Here is a 6,459-nt window from a genome sequence, read left to right as displayed (position 1 = left end):
CATCCTCTTCACATTAGGATATGGCAAAATCGGCTCTTGAGAGAAAACTAATGGTGGGTTAAATTTCAAGTTACCCATGGGACCCTTAAGGGTGCTAACGGTCCCACTAGGATCCGTAGCTAACACGGCCTCCCCTAGTGAAGAATAGACTGGAGTACTCCTATCCTTAGGACCTCCACTAGTCATATGAGAATCTTTCGCCTTATTTCTCCCCTTTGGGGTAGACTTTGAATTTTGAACACCTTTTAGAAGGGTCTTCCACCTTATTTCTCCCCCGGTCTTCCACTTTATTGCTCCCCATATGATCACTAGAAAATGATGCAGTAGTAGTAGACACAAAGTGAACATACTTAGGTGGTGCGGATGAAAAAGTAGACACATGAGACTTTGAAGATGTAGAATGAGATAAAGAGGTATTCCTTCCTTGTGCACCTCCGGGAAGTACATTTTCTTTCTCCCCGGCTACCTTATCCACCGCCTTATTTCTTCCTTTTGTATACAAAGCCACATCACCCACTCCAATTCCCAAGAGTACATTTTCTCTCCCCCCCCCCCCCCGGTTCCCATCCGCCTTTGAATTAAAATCATGCATATTTAAATAATCCGCCTTGTATATATGTTTTTACATTTTCTTTATTTTATTTATTAATTTTATATTCCTAAGACCCCCTTATTTGTGTTTACTTGTATATATTTCTTTTCTTTGTTTTATTTTTGTAAATAATACTTTTTACTTTTACTAATTAATTAATTGTTTTTGCAATTACAGGTGTACCCTCAATCCCCGGCTAGAACGATCCCTACTTATTCTATACTGACAACTACATTTTGCAGGGTTAAATTGCGCGCTTACTTTTAGCGTATCAAGAGGAAGTTTCATACCACAGACAGCCCAAACGGTGGCCGGAGTCGGCGGAAGTTGCAGAAGTTGCCGGAGAAGGTTCGAAGCTTCGGGTCTTCGTTTCTCCTTCTCTGTTCAATGCATGAATGATTCAAGTATGGGACGTTGTTGGCGACAGCGAGACAAACCTCCGTGCGCCGGCCGGAGGTGGCTTGACGGTGGAGCTCCGACCGGGTTGAGGTGTCGGGTTGCGGTCCGTCTCGGGTCAAAGAGCTCCCAGCTCTCTCTCTCTCTGATCAAAGGCCCATATATACCCCAATTTAAATTTTATTCAAGGGCTAGGATGAAGCGGTGGATTTATGGATGACTAGGATTGCACCGCGGGGGAAATTTATGTTTCTTTAATTCATTTTCTAAAATCCCACAACTCCGGAAAATCGATATAAATAGCTCGATTACTCGAAAACTTCTCTGAAAATTTCCACGAACTCGTCATGTCATGTACTTTATTATCCAACTCCTAAATTGAGGATTTCACTTTGTGAAAATTTCTGAAAATTTCCCCGAGCGCTTGGATGATCACCGAGACCGTTAAATAATTTATCGTACGACCTCCACTACGCTCGATACATTTTTCCGGGGCTCACATGGAGTTGGAAATGAAAATTGGATAACTGGGATTCCCACAACACAAGGTCATATACTAGAATACGTCCAAACACACAAAGACGCGAAAAAAAAAAACAAAAAACAATAAAAAAAAAAAAAAAGGAATCCTTTCAGATGAAAAAAAGTAAAAAGAAAAAAGAAGCATATATACTTTCAGATATAGAAGATTAGAAGGGGCAATCAATGAAAAAGAAAGTTGGAAGAACATCCAAACCATGAACACTAGAAGACAAATAATACATCTACAGACTACAGCTAATAATATACAGAAATAAATAGATATGGAACAATCTAACCCGAGGCAAGTTATGTACAATTAGAGGAATGTAAATGTAAATAGAGAGGAACCTTTTCAATATTCATAGATTTCATGAGAAAGACAACGCCATCAATAGGGACTTTCATTATTTCAGCTGGAGAAAATTCGAGAAACTCATTATTATATACTGCAGAAGAATAAAGACAGTGCCCGAGTCCCGTTCTTTCGGCTCTTCCTTTACGTTGAGCAGCTGATGCCTTACTTATCCACTTTATGTTATATGTTTCCATACCATTTGAGAAATTAATAACCCTTGATTTAATAAGAGCCGTTGATCATTTTTTCCCCTCAAATCTGAGCCATCAGATTCAAAATTACAATTGTTGCAATAAAAAAAAAAGGGCGACATCAGAACCGTCCATATTCAAAATAGACAAATCATGGTCGTCCAAAACATAACTATCGTAAACTCGCAACGGTTAGCAGGGGCCCACCATATTTGACCAAATTCTGGGATGTCTTCTCTCTCTAGCGCGTGCATGTCAATCCTGCAGCAGAACCAAGCGCGTCCTTTGCACTTTGTCCTTCGGCGTGTTAAAGTTTAAGTTAGGCTGATGCAGCCCAATTCAGTGGTCCCGATCACTGTAGTTGGGTCTTGGCTGTGAAAAAGTCCCATATATAGGACTTGGTTTGAGACCAAGTTCCATAATTCCGAGACCAAATCCCCCTAGAACCCATTGTTGGAAAACCCAAAACATGTTTAAGTCTCAAAACTAGTGACAGGACCCGCCCCGAATTTCACCCTGAAATCCGAGGTGGCCCTGCGGGGCCCACCTTAGAGATAACTCTACCGAGAACTGGTCGAGTCACCCCTAAAGTGGACTACCCAAAATAGTAACCCACAATAGATCAGAGCCAAACAAAGAAGTGCGGAAGCTATTCGTCAACTATGCCTCGATCCATGTACGCCCGACCTCAACTAATAACGCCTGCAAACTGGGCATTAGAAACCGAAAGGCCCAGGGGAAAGTAGACGAAAAACGTTAGCGTGAGTGGACAAAAATAAACAATTTAAAATAAGAAGGATTTCATACTTTCCCACATTTATTCCATTAAAAACCTCGATGCATGCACAAATGGTAAAACACATTTAGCTTTAAATCCAAGGATTTCAAAACTATAAACCGACTAGCCTCGCTAGTCAAAACATTCGAAAATAATGTATCGTAAAACCGAAATCTCGTTTCTCAAGAGGATAAGACCAGCCCCGCTGGCTACAGTGAAAATCGGACTAGCAACGATAAAATATGGGGAAGAAGTTTCACCATACGAAAGAAGGGAGCCTCCCAGGCTCGGGTCGGAGTGTCCCACACTCTGGAGCATCCCATGCTCTGCTCTTACTCACCCACAAACACATAGTAAGCAGGGAGGAGTACTAATAGGCTAGCTAGCAATAAATATGACGACCCAGGTATGGCGGGTAAAAACCATTCAAATCCAGTAAATCTATAAGGCTTCCCCATAAGTCCCGCGAATAAAAACACACGAGTACGATTCCCAACCGTACCCGGAAATTCTCGTAAAAAGTCACATAAATCAACAGCGTGTCCCACACGCTAAAAGAATAATTAGATCAATTATAAATCGCAGTTCCGAAACAAAACCGAATCCAGAATCATCAATGAGGCATTCCCAATGCCAAAACCGTAAATCGATAAATAAACAAGAAATATAATTCCATCGAAATCTCATTTCGAAAAATATTCCAGAAATCTCAATATCGACGAATAAAATATATTAATAAATTCCGGAAATCACCTCGGAAAATAATTCGTCGAAAATCACTTAAATCACAAGTTCAAATCCAAGCGAATAAAACTCACGTTCCAAAAATCATGATGGAAAATCCAAGCAATATTCCAAAACCGAAATCATATCCGAAACTAAAATCATATGATAATTAATAAAACATTAATTCGAAAAATAAATGCATGCATCAATATTCAAAAACAAACGTCCACTCACAGTACTATTGGGCGACCATGTAAACGAGTTCCTTCATCTAGCCGTAGCTCGCAACATCGTCCTGTACACAAGTACATTTCCATAAACGACAATCCGATAAAATAAATACGAACCTAAACGAAACCCAAAAATCCCTATCTCCATTACTTCTCAAATTCCACCCAAATCTCTTCCACAACACCAATTCCTCAATTTACGTATTCCACAATGAAAACAAGGGAAATCCAACGGCCGGATTTCCCACAATTCCATCACAAAACTTCAAACTTCGGAAATTCACAAACAATTCCAAACTCCTCCAAAATTCACCAAACTTCACATACAAGCTCTATGATAATTATAGAATTTAACTAGCCAGAAAATGAAATTAAAAAGCTACCCTAGCCGCCGCTACCGCCGCCCACAGTGACGGCGCCGCCGCCACCGCCACCAGCTCCGATGGCCACCAAACTTTGGCAGCAGCACCTACTCAACGGACCCAATAATTCTTTCAACTGTAACCAAGTTAGAAAATGAGCGGAAGTACCTCAACAATTAAGGAGAAGCTTGAACTCAAACTGTGAATAGTGACCGTAATCTTCCAATCGTCGATTCTTCCTCTACACTGCAAATCGTGGCTCAAGGCTAGGGGGAAAATGATCCTTGTCAGAAACCGAACCTTCGACGCCGGTTTGGTGGCCGGAGATGGCCGGAATCGAGAGAAATCGGCGTTGACTCAAACTGCTACAGTAAAGTTTCCGGGCTTGATTCTTCGTTTTCCGTCCAAACCGCCGTGAGTTATTGCCGTGGGGAGGTTGGGTAGGAGTAGAGGAGTCCAGCGGTGGCACTTGTTCGTTCCCAGGTGGCCGGAATCAAGAGGTGGCCGGAGTTGCAGAGAAGAGGGAGAGAGACGCGGGGAGGAGGAGAGAGAGAGAGAGAAATGAAAAGTTACCTGGCCCAACAGTAAAAATTCAAATATATACTATCTACCATGAACAGTAATTTTCGTATTTCGCTTATAACTTTCGTATACGAACTCCGATTTTTACGTACCACATATGCACGCGCTCGGTTTAACGTCCTCTACAACTTTCATGAAGAACATTTTCTCAAATTTTGACCCGAACAAAAAGTCAATTTTTTTAGGGCCACTAAAAGTACTAAAACGACAGTAAAAGTGAAAGTAAAGGTCGTTTACCGTCCAAATGACTAGTAAACATGTAAATTGAGATACGGGACGTTACAACTAGTATGACACTCCCACCGTTGGAGTTGTCCTAAAATGGATTGTTGGAGAGCTCAAGTCTCATTTGAGTTTTAAATATGGAATAGAACCCCCATTGTTGGAGTTGCCTTAAGGGGTCATCATTTGGCCCTCAGGCTCTAAGCCCATTTCAAGCCGCCTTGGCCCTTGTATCATGGATGCATGCCCAGCCCGACCCTTTAAGCCCACTAAAACAAGCCCTAATATTTTAATCAAGAATAGCGAAAATAACACCCCTATGTAGTACCTAAATGACCTAATTGGTTGAAGATGACAATTGGGTGCTATATTTTTTTTCTTATTTTTTAAATAGTGCAAGAACGAGGTTCTAAAATAATGATAGCACCCCTAAAATGAGATTTCATGGTTGGAGTTGTCTTTAAGTTGACTTAGTTTATAGTTTTAAGCAAGGTTTTAAATATCGATTTTGAATATTTATCGGAACTTAAAAAAAAAAAAGATATCGGAAATATCGGGGATATATCGAGGATATAGGAGAAAATATATCGTTTTTGAAAATGTCAATTTATTAGAATTACATATAAATACATATGAATGACAACTTCATCTACATCCAAAAAGAGACTCTAGGTAGTTGAAAAGCCGCTCGCTGGTATACGAAATTGCAATAATCAGACCAAAACATATGACTTATATAGTACGAATTGTAGTGATGAACATGATAGTTATAGATCTCTTTAGAGTTGTTCACTGTTTCCCTATAAAGGGATAATAAGGATGAATCCAACTAGATGACTGATCATATACTTCTCTATATTGATTATATCCATAAGCGTTCTAGCCAAATTGATTGTTGCCTTTATGAGATTCATTTGAGATCCCACTGCGCTCTGTGCCTAAATTGATAGAGTCAAAACTTAAGGCAATTGAAGAAACATCAGATGGGGCCGGGTACTTTGATCATCAGTTGCACCTCTAGTCCTCCTCCCATATCAGGTCTTCTCTTGAGCACCATGACTAGCTGTTCTCACTCCGTGATCTTCATCTTAGGTGGTATGATCTTACCTTCACAGGTAAATTGGTTTAATCCTCCACCCACAGAAGATTGTCCATATTCATATAATCATATCTTTCACCTCCACCCACAAATTTGCATTTAGAGAATTATTTCTCACCCAGAATCTCCTTGAGGGTATTTCTCCTCACCTAGATTCGCCTTGAAGGGATTTTCTCCTCACCTAGATTCGCCTTGAGGGGATTTTCTACTCGCCTAAATTTGCCTTGAGGAGATCTGTCTTCACACAGATTTGCATTTAGAGAATTACTTAATTTTTTATATTTTTTGTTTTTTCCATAAGATTTTACAGATATTTATTTACTTTGACGATGTCGGAGAAATTTCGCAGAAACTGTAGAAGATAAGATATTCACCCCCTAAGACATATCGGTACATCGAAAAAG

At 40.2% G+C, this 6,459-nt stretch overlaps 1 long non-coding RNA gene across 1 annotated transcript; it reads right to left on the bottom strand.

The window, feature by feature from the left end:
- Positions 1-2,542: 2,542 nt before the first annotated feature.
- Positions 2,543-4,703, bottom strand: LOC133741953 (uncharacterized). The gene is made up of 3 exons (XR_009862257.1): positions 4,321-4,703; positions 3,795-3,855; positions 2,543-2,765 (listed from the first exon to the last, which is right to left on the bottom strand). It is a non-coding gene; the product is annotated as an uncharacterized LOC133741953 (long non-coding RNA).
- Positions 4,704-6,459: the final 1,756 nt, after the last annotated feature.

This window comes from Rosa rugosa, chromosome 4 (assembly GCF_958449725.1).
Source record: "Rosa rugosa chromosome 4, drRosRugo1.1, whole genome shotgun sequence".
Lineage (NCBI taxonomy): Eukaryota > Viridiplantae > Streptophyta > Magnoliopsida > Rosales > Rosaceae > Rosa > Rosa rugosa.
The sequence above is the reverse complement of the archived record's forward strand: the minus strand, read 5'-3'. Positions and strand labels throughout refer to the sequence as shown.